The sequence below is a fragment of the Heterodontus francisci genome, chromosome 9, assembly GCF_036365525.1.
Source record: "Heterodontus francisci isolate sHetFra1 chromosome 9, sHetFra1.hap1, whole genome shotgun sequence".
Taxonomy (NCBI): domain Eukaryota; kingdom Metazoa; phylum Chordata; class Chondrichthyes; order Heterodontiformes; family Heterodontidae; genus Heterodontus; species Heterodontus francisci.
Genome location: NC_090379.1, coordinates 112,222,271 through 112,233,499, shown reverse-complemented (window position 1 = coordinate 112,233,499; position 11,229 = coordinate 112,222,271).

The following is an 11,229-nucleotide window of genomic DNA, read 5'->3' as shown; positions in this document are numbered from 1 at the left end:
AGTGAGTAAATAAAGTGCGTTTGCAGACACCTGAATTGTGGCCTACATCTTAAGACAGGGTATTAAATTAGGGTACAACCTATTACATTTCTAACTTTTCAAAGTTCTACTGAAAGATCATTGACCTGAAACATTAACTCTGTTTCTCTCTCCACAGATGCTGCCAGACCTGCTGAGTATTTCCAGCATTTTCTGTTTTAATTTCAGATTTCCACCATCTGCAGTATTTTGCTTTTATATTAGTGTTTAACTCACTGCCACTTCTCTTCCAGGAATACCCACCTTGAAGAAGTTCTGTTCTCTCTAACAAGATTTCCATTTGTCTCTTCTACCTTGTTCACCTTCATTGCTTTCTATTTCCATCTCGTGTTTGATCAGATAGCTACCAAAACTCACTTTCACAGTCACATCTCCTTCCTTAGCAACTGTCTCTGGCTCCGACTTATTCCAACTGAAATTCCACCTATCATTGTTTTGGATCCACTCATAATTGCAAATATCTGCTAGACATTCAGCACTCCTTGAACCTTTGGTCTCGCCCATCCTTAGATCCACACTCAATGCCATGCATTGCCATATGCATGCCCTCAACCTCTCTCATAAGCAGCACTGACTCACTCTATCTCAAAGCTGTCCCTGGTTCACAGTTTCATTTCATCCTTCGTCTCATCTGATGCTTTAACAAAAAACTTTTTCTACCTTTCAGGTGTGAAGGGTCGAAAGCTTCAACAACTCATGGTTACCGAAGCCTGTCTGGATTCTTGATCCCATCCCTTCATTTAATCTCACCCCTTACCATATATTCACGATACCCTCCGACCTTCTGCTCTCTGACCCTGAAAGACTTTTCCTTAGCGAAGGCCTCAGCTTCATCCCCTTACACCAGCGCATCCCCCACCCCCATCACCTCAATGAATCTCAAGATCGGCATGACGCTAAGCTTTTATTCAGCTTCCCCCTGCACAGTGGACTCATTTATCTGTCTCCTGTATTCCTCCTCCACTTGGACCCCCCCCCCCCCCCCGGCCTCTTAGCCTCTCTAGATCTTTTCATTGAGAACTGCCGATGTGACATTAACTGTCTCAATTTCTCTGCTCCCCTCATTCACTCTAACCTGTCTCCTCTGAACTTGCTGCACTCCATTCTCTTAGGTCCAACCCACACTCAAATCTGCTGACAAAACTGGTGCTGCTGTTGCCTGGTGAACTGACCTCTAACTTGCAGAGGTCAAAAGCCAACTCTCCGACTCTTCCTCCTACCTTCCCCTGGCCCATGACCCCACAAGCAAACATCAAGCCATTGTATCCTGAACTGTCACTGACCTCATCTCCTCTGGAGATCTTCGCTTCACAGCCTCCAACCTCACAGTCTACTAATCCCGAACAGCCCGTCTACAGCCTTCCCAAGATCCACAAACAGGATGACCCTGATAAACCCAGCGTTTCAGCCTGTTCCTGCCTCACAGAACTGATTTCTTCCTATCTCAACTTTGTTTTTCTCCCCTTGTCCAGTCTCTTCCCACCTGCATCCATGACTCTTCCAATGCCCTCCCTCACTTTAACAGTTTCCAATTTCTTGACCCTATCCATCTCCTCTTCACCATGGACATCTAATCTTTCTACACCTCCATCCTCCACCAGGACGGTCTTAGGGCTCTCCGCATCTTCCTAAAATGGAGGCCCTACAAGTCTTCATCCACCACCACCACCGCTCTTCTCCATTTGGCTGAACTTGTTCTCACGTTGAACAACTTCTCCTTCAACTCCAATCACTTCCTCCAAATAAAAGGTGTTGCTATGTATATACAGAGGGGTCTTGTCTTTTTGTGGGATATGTGGAACATTCCTTGTTCCAGTTCTACTCAGGCCCCCTCCCTCAACTTTCTTTTTGGTACATTGATGACTGTATTGGTGCCGTTTTCTGCTCTCGCCCTGAACTAGAAAATTTCATTAACTTTGCTTCTAATTTCCACCCTTCACATGGTCCATCATCGACTCTTCCCTTCCTTTCCTTGACTTCTCTGTCTCCATTTCTGGAGATAGACTACCAACCAATATTCACTATAAGACTACTAACTCCCACAGCTACCTGGACTACATTTCCTCAGATCCCACTACCTGTAAGAACTCCATTCCATTCTCCTAGTTTCTCTGTCTCCATCGCATCTGTTCCAATGATGCAACCTTCCATACTAGCACTTTCGATATGTCTTCATTTTTCCTCAACCAAGGATTCCCCCCACTGTGGTTGACAGGGCTCTCGACTGTGTCTATCCAATTTCCTGCACTTCTGGTGTCACCCCTTAACCTCCCTCCCAGAACCATGATAGGGTTCCCCTTATCCTCACCTTCCACCCACCAGCCTCCTAATTCAATGGATCATCCACCACCATTTCTGCCACCTGCAGTGTGACGCCACACCAAACACATCTTCGCCTCCCTTTTCAGCAGTCCGAAGAGACCGTTCACTCCGTGACACCCTGCTCCCCTCCTCAATTGGCCCCACTATTCCCTCCCCTTCTCAAAGCACCGTTCCATGCAAGCACAGGAGATGCAAAACCTGCCCCTTTACCTCCTCTGTCCTCACCATCCAAGGCCCCAAACATTTGTTCCAGGTGAAACAGCAATTTGTGTGAACTTCTTTCAATTTAGTATTCGCTGCTCATGATGTGGACTGCTCTACATTGGAGAGACTAAATCCTTTGAGGAACACCTCCATTCAGTCCGCAAGCGTGCCCCCCTAGCTTCCCGTCGCCTCCCATTTTAATTCTCCACCTTGCTCTCACACTGACCTTTCTGTCATTGGCCTCCTGCAATGTTCCAATGAAGCTCAATGCACGCTCGAGGAACAGCACTTCATCTTTCAATTAGGTACTTTAAAGCATTCCGGACTCAACATTGAGTTCAACAGTTTCAGACTGTAATCTCTTCCCCCATTTTGGTTCTTTTTCTTTGTAGGTTTTGGTTCACTCCCTTGTTTTTGCTTTTGGGCGGCAGCTGTTTATTATTCTGCCATTCTCACCTCCTTTAGACACATCCTTTGTTTCTTTACTTGTCCCATTACCACTCCCTTTGGCCTTGCACCACCAACCAAAGAACAAAGAACAGTACTGCACAGGAACAGACCATTCGGCCCTCCAAGCCTGCCTAAACTAAAACCTTCTGCACTTCCGGGGACCGTATCCCTCTATTCCCATCCTATTCATGTATTTGTCAAGATGCCTCTTAAACGTTATTATCGTATCTGCTTCCACCACCTCCCCTGGCAGCAAGTTCCAGGCACTCACCACCCTTTGTGTAAAGAACTTGCCCCGCACATCCCCTCGAAACTTTGCCCCTCTCACCTTAAACCTATATCCCCGAGTAACTGACTCTTCCACCCTGGGAAAAAGCTTCTGACTATCCACTCTGTTCATGCCTCTCATAATTTTGTAAACCTCTATCATGTCACCACTCCACCTCCGTCGTTCCAGTGAAAACAATCTGAGTTTATCCAACCTCTCCTCATAGCTAATGCCCTCCAGACCAGGCAACATCCTGGTAAACCTCTTCTGTACCCTCTCCAAAGCCTCCACGTCCTTCTGGTAGTGTGGCGACCAGAATTGCACGCAATATTCTAAGTGTGGCCTAACTAAAGTTCTGTACAGCTGCAGCATGACTTGCCAATTTTTATACTCTATGCCCCGACCGATGAAGGCAAGCATGCCGTATGCCTTCTTGACTACCTTATCCACCTGCGTTGCACTTTCAGTGATCTGTGGACCTGTACGCCCAGATCTCTCTGCCTGTCAATACTCCTAAGGGTTCTGCCATTTACTGTATACTTCCCACCTGCATTAGATCTTCCAAAATGCATTACCTCACATTTGTCCGGATTAAACTCCATCTGCCATTTCTCCGCCCAAGTCTCCAACCGATCTATATCCTGCTGTATCCTCTGACAATCCTCATCACTGCCCGCAACTCCACCAACCTTTGTGTCGTTCGCAAACTTACTAATCAGACCAGCTACATTTTCCTCCAAATCATTTATATATACTACAAAGAGCAAAGGTCCCAGCACTGATCCCTGCGGAACACCACTAGTCACATCCCTCCATTCAGAAAAGCACCCTTCCACTGCTACCCTATGTCTTCTATGACAGAGCCAGTTCTGTATCCATCTTGCCAGCTCACCCCTGATCCCGTGTGACTTCACCTTTTGTACCAGTCTGCCATGAGGGACCTTGTCAAAGGCTTTATTGAAGTCCATATAGATAACATCCACTGCCCTTCCTTCATCAATCATCTTTGTCACTTCCTCAAAAAACTCAATCAAATTAGTGATTTTGATTTGATTTAGAGATACAGCACTGAAACAGGCCCTTCGGCCCACCGAATCTGTGCTGACCATTAACCACCCATTTAAACTAATCCTACACTAATACCATATTCCTACCACATCCTCACCTGTCCCTATATTCCCCTACCACCTACCTATACTAGGGGCAATTTATAATGGCCAATTTACCTATCAACCGGCAAGTCTTTTGGCTGTGGGAGGAAACCGGAGCACCCAGAGGAAACCCACACAGACACAGGGAGATCTTGCAAACTCCACACAGGCAGTACCCAGAATTGAATCCGGGTCGCTAGAGCTGTGAGGCTGTGGTGCTAACCACTGTGCCACTGTGAGACACGACCTCCCCTTCACAAAACCATGCTGTCTCTCGCTAATAAGTTTGTTTGTTTCCAAATGGGAGTAAATCCTGTCCCGAAGAATCCTCTGTAATTATTTCCCTACCACTGATGTAAGGCTCACCGGCCTATAATTTCCTGGATTATCCTTGCTACCCTTCTTAAACAAAGGAACAACATTGGCTATTCTCCAATCCTCTGGGACCTCACCTGTAGCCAATGAGGATGCAAAGATTTCTGTCAACCCTTTCGTCATTAAATCTTTCCTGCCCTCCACCCTATCACAGACCTTTCCTTTTGTTCTTTTTGCATCCTCTCCCTTTCACTTGCTTTAGACCTATTACATTTCTAACTTTTCTCAGTTCTGATGAAAGGCCATCAACCTGAAACGTTAACTCTGTTTCTCTCTCCACAGATGCTGCCTGACCTGCTGAGTATTTGCAGCATTTTCAGTTTCCAGCTCTTAAGACAGGGTAGGTTTGTCTTGCGGGTCCATATGTAAAGGTTTATTTTATGAGACAATGATACTAAATACTGCCTACTAAATCTAGTGTCAACTCTGCACATGTGTGAGATGGATTTTATGCAGGAGGCAGGGTTCCCGGCACCAGGCTGAAAAGTCGGGGGAACCCCGCCTTAGCATTTTTCTGACCTCCAGAGCGATCCCCTGGTCTTTTGGAGGTCAAAGTTTAAGGAAGCTGGATCCACATCAATTTTAACACTTAATAGATCCTGCTCCCAAGAGCTGCCAGCCAGTCAGAGGGCTGGCAGCTCAGCAGTATCGGCAGCGCCATCGGGAGCAGTAGCCACTACCTGTACTGCAGAGGCCTTGGACCCAGGTCCAGCACTGGAACCCCAGACCTAAGGTAAGTGAGGCAGGGTCACCAGGGCCAGTCCGGAAGGCCCTAGCAGGAGTCCTGCGGGGTACATTTGTTCCTGGTGGGGGTCCTCCGTGGGCCTCAAACTGCCTGCCCCCACCCCCCCCAGCGGTAGGAAGAGACCCTTATTTGGCCTCTGAGCGGGAAGGCTGCCGGCGGCCTATCCCGCCCCCGAGAGGATAGGAACCAGCAATCCTGGTGTCGGGTTCCATGGCGGCCACTGCCACTTTGAATCTCCACCCCCCCCAACCCCCCCCCCACGAAACCCGTTGACCGGAGGAGAATAGGATCCAGTCTGTAGGATCATGAAAAGGCACGTTTGCAATATGTAATGTATATATTGTTGAGAAAATAATGAGCAACATATAACACAAGAGCAAATAACATTGAACTATTATAAAGGTCCTGAAACACTGATGTTATTTCAAAATGATTTCTGTGACAACTCAGAGATTAGCATCTGGTGCCTTAGCTGCAGCAGTGCCTGGTATAATATCGGAGGAGTCACATGGTACTTACAGTTCATAAGAACTGAATTTCATCATCTTCTCGTACCTCAGCCATGACTGTGAAAGGGTGAGTGGGATGGATAAAAGGGGGTCTCCTGGATTACCACTCTGATACGAGAGCAGCAAGCCCTCTGTTCTCCTCATGTTCAGTAAATAAAATTTTATGTCCTCAATGTTTAATTGTTTGCCCCTGTCACATAAATGGCTTTGTCCAAATTTAAGTCTTAACTAAATGTTGGGGAGAAAGGCTTAGATGTTCAGGAACTATCTATCATTGCATAGGTCTCCATGCTTCAACAAAATGCTATTAATTTTATGATTATATCCCATGGTACGTAACTGCCTATGGAATTGCTGGCAAATTCAGGAGGCCTGAATGTCAGTGTTGCTTCCATATAACTAGCATATATTCCAAGACTGACCACTTCCATATAAACAGTGTACACCCCAAGACTGGCCACTTCAGGCGATGTAACCAGTGTACACTCCAAGACTGATTGCTTTAAGCTATGTGACCAGCATACAGTCCAAGACTGATTGTTTCAGGCTATGTGACCAGTAAACACTCCAAGACTGACTGCTTCAGGCCATATACCCAGTATATATATATATATATATATACCCAGAAGGTGTTAGTTTAGGCAGGCATCAAGATCGGCGCAGGCTTGGAGGGCCGAATGGCCTGTTCCTGTGCTGTACTGTTCTTTGTTCTTTGTCCTTTTGTTCTTGATACACTCCAGACTGACTGCTTCAGGCAATGTGATTAGTGTACACACCAAGACTGACTGGTCTCAGATCAGTATGCACAATTTAACTGCACCTTAAATCATTTTAGTTAAATTAAACAGTTACAATGTTTGTCTTAAGGGTTGACAGAGTGAAACCGGTGCAGATATTGGGATTTGGTATGGACACTCTGGAATTTGACCCAGAGCTGCTCATTTTACAGTCCAAGCAGGAAAGCTTCTGCTGCAAACGGTGGTATCAAAAGCAAAATACCACAGATGCTGGAAATCTGAAATAAAAAGTAGAAAAAAGAAAATGACTTGTCATCAGAACTCACCAGAGTTCATCAGCTGCACAGATAGAACATATCTGGGGCTAATGAGAGAGTAAATCAGGAGCTCTGAGGAGAAAGCAGTGCAGTGTGAGGGAAGATTATGGACTGCGGTTACCTACAAATTTAAAAATGTAGTTAGAAAACTTACTTTGCAATTCCTCTGTGCCCCTCAGTGATGGTGAACCCTCTTCAGTACAGTTGACCCGAGACTGCTGACTGCCAACAAGTTCTCGCCGATAGTTCTCACTGAGCATTGCCTCCAGTTTTAACTGGTCACAATCTCTTCAGATTGCTACATCCTCACATTTTGTCTTACTGTTGTGAAACTGTGATGTGATGCATCAGCTGGACAACCAGGATAGGAGGTTTCCTTGTGCTGGTAAACTCCCTTCATTTGGTGCCCTGCTGTTACGTTGTTGCACGAGGACATCCAGTACTGGGCTGAGATGAGTCGTTGGGAGCGTTCCATTCTATCGAGTCCCTTCCTGTGTCTCTGTCCATTTGGGGGAGTTGTTATCAGCTCTCACTTCTTCTATTTACACCCACCAGTGATTATTCTTGGTCGTCCCATCCATTGGTTATACTTTGTGACCCCTCTGCAGCCCAGGAACATCCATGCCTCCTTGAATATGTCATCACTTTACTCAAACTTTTCCAGGTTGTCTCAAGGGAGGTACTCAGGTAATTTGTCTGGGACTCTGTTCCATACTACTTTACTTTTCAATGAGAATTAGTTCAGTTCTTGTGTTCCTGCTCATCATAACCGAGAGCCCTAAACCTGGAATCATCCTTGGACTTCTCCTTAACCCTGTTCATTGCATCATTAGAAATTACTGTGGCCAGAACTGGATACAATGTTCCAAATGTGTCGTCATTAGTGGCCTATCTAAGGTTCCAATGACATGTTTCAACGTATGTCCTTGAGATACATCTTGTACTTGAGTAATATTATCCCCCGTGTATCACTGCCTCAGTCAGGGATCAGAGAGTCCTATGGGTGTATCAGCTGCAGTATGACAGTAATTTAACTTCTTAGCCCCACGTGCACAAACAAAGGCTGTAAGGAGCACAAGGACAAATAAAAAGGAGGCCTTTAGCTCAGGCAACATTGGAGCAGGAAAAGGCCATTCAGCCCCTTGAACCTATTCTGCCATTTAAGTAGATCATGGCTCATCTGTATCTTAGTGTTGAAAATGTAAATTATCCCAGCATTCACTGTTTTGAGGAAGACAGTTCCAGATTATCGCTACCTTTTGTGTGCCAAAGTGCTTCCTGATTTCACTCATGAATGGTCTATCTATAAGTTTAAGATTAATCTTAAGATTGATCCATTGATCTGGACTCCCCACTAGAGGAAATAGCTTCTCTGCATTGAATCCATACATTTATCATTTTAGCGTCTCAATTAGATCACCCCAAAGGGGCAGGCAGGGGATTGGCAGGACCTCATTCTGAAGAGCCAGCAACATTGTCCAACCCATAACTCATGCGCTAAGTCATGCATAAAGATGCAGTGGCTAAGATATTCAATGCCCATTAGATGTTGTCCCAGGCAGCACGCAATATTCATGCTGCCTGCTCATTGTCATGATTCAGGTATGCAGCCAGTGCTATCTGCACTATTGATTGGCTGATGCCTGTTTGAGGGGCAGGATATCAGATGGTTCTGATGCTACTTAGTGGCATTTGGCATTTCTTAAAAAGAGGGTACACTGGCTACAGAAGGAAGGAGACAGAGATACGGCTGCTGCAAGCACTGAGGGGTCACCAAGTTCCTCCAATGCTGCCTTGGACATCCTGGTGCAAGCAGTGGCCTGAAGGAGAGAGATCTTCTTCCCCCGGGGGACTGAAAGCCCTCCAGGCAACAACTCTGCTGCCGGTGAGGCTACTGAGGAGGTCAATGCCAGGAGCTCAAGACCAAAGATATGGCTCAAATGCTGCAAAAAATTCAGAGTTGTCAAGGTAAGAATCCTGTTCTCTTACTCTCTGCTCACACCTTCATCTTCAATACTCACAACACTCCTGCTTGCCTTCACTCGCCTGTAATTACTGCACTGCACCTCCTTCTCATTCTACTTATGCTCACCACCATAGCAACCCACACTTCCCTCCACATTACATCTGATACACTGTATAACAGCTATTCTCACATGATAGGTACGTTCTCTAAATCTCACAGGACTCTCATTAACACACTCCCTTCATTCTTGCAGGAGAAGGTCACACACAACTTGTTAGAATGATTTAAATGGCCAAAGTATCCCAGCATCTTTTTCCTTTGCATTTTTAGTGTTAGAGCAAATGTGGAGAAAAAGGGAAATCTTAATCTTGTCTATGTATGAACAAAAGACAGTTTGGAAATGCAAGGTCAAAGAATGATAAACACCCAGGTCAAGAAAAGGTTCATACCCTGCGAAGAAACTAGTTACCTAGACACCATATACCACAGTAAATGATAAAGTTTGGTCTACGCACTTATGGTGTACTAAACAAAGCGTGTAGAACAGAGTCAAAGACTGAAAAGATTAAAAGTGGGGTAAACACCTAAAAATGTGACCTCAGCAAAATATGCAACTACATGCATGTGGTTGTATTCTAGTATCAGACTAGAACCTATTTCACCCCTCAAGGCCAGCACGTTCTCAAGGTGGTCAGGAGCCGTGCAGCCGTGTGGACAGCCTGGAGTGCTGGAGCTTACTGCTCGAGGCCTAGGAACCAGGCTGTCTTATTCTATTGGGGATCAGAGTGCGCTCTCGATGTAGACAGATCCTGGGTGTATTATTTGCATGTATTTTAATATAATATGGCAGAACCGTGATCAGTCAATGTATTAAAACTTGTTACAAAAACCACTCAGGTGTGAATCATGAGCCGAGTTATTATTGTTGGACTGACAAACCTTTGTTATGATGGTAATGACAAGGAAATCTGCTAACATTGACATCCCTGTGTGGGCAAAAGGAAATCATGATTTGGCACATTAACTTGTTGGGCTCTCAAGCAGAGCTACAATTAATTCTCTATTTTTCTTTTCTTTTAAACAGGGGACCATGATCTTCAGACCCACATGAAAATTGACAATGCAGGAGGATTACTGAAAGTACTTCTTTGACAAAAATGGCTTCACAGAGATACAAAATGACTTTTGAAAATGTGTCTTTTTATTTGTTCACGGAATGTATGTGTCGTTGGCTAGGCCAGTATTTATTGCCCATCCCTAATTACCCATGAGAATGTAGTGGTGAGCTGCCTTCTTGAACTGCTGCAGTCCATCTGGTGTACATACTCCAATAGTACTATTAGGGAAGGAGTTCCAGGATTTTTACCCAGCAACAGTGAAGGTATGGCGATATAGTTCCAAGTCAGGATGGTGTGTGATTTGGAGGGGAACTTGCAGGCGGTGATGTTCCCAAGCATCTGCTGCCCTTGAACTTCTAGGTGATCGAGGTCGCAGGTTTGAAAGGTGCTGTCGAAGAAGCCTTGGTGAGTTGCTGCTGTGCATCTTGTAGATGGTACACAATGCTGCCACTGTGCGTCAGTGGTGCAGGGAGTGAATGTTGAAAGTGGTGGATGGTGTCAAGCTTCTTGAGTGTTGTTGGAGCTGCACCCATCCAGGCAAGTGGGCCGTATTCCATCACATTCCTGACTTCTGCTTTGTAGATGATGGACAGGCTATGGGGAGTCAGGAGGTGAGTTACTTGTCAGAGAATTCCCAGTCTCTGACCTGCTCCTGTAGCCACAGTATTTATATGGCTGGTCCAGTTAAGTTTCTGGTCAAAGGTAACCCCAAGTATGTTGATGGTGGGGGATTCAGAGATGGTAATGGCATTGGATGTCAAAGGGAGATGTTTAGATTTTCTCATGTTGGAAGTGGTCATTGCCTGGCACTTGTGGGGTGCGAATGTAACTTGCCACTTATCAGCCCAATCCTGAATGTTGTCCAGGTCTTGCTCCAAGTGGGCATGGACTGCTTCAGTATCTGAGGAGGTGTGACTGGAACTGACCACAATGCAATCATCAGCAAACATCCCCAATTCTGACCTTATGATGGAGGGAAGGTCATTGATGAAGCAGCGGAAGATGTTTGGGCCTAGGACACTACCCTG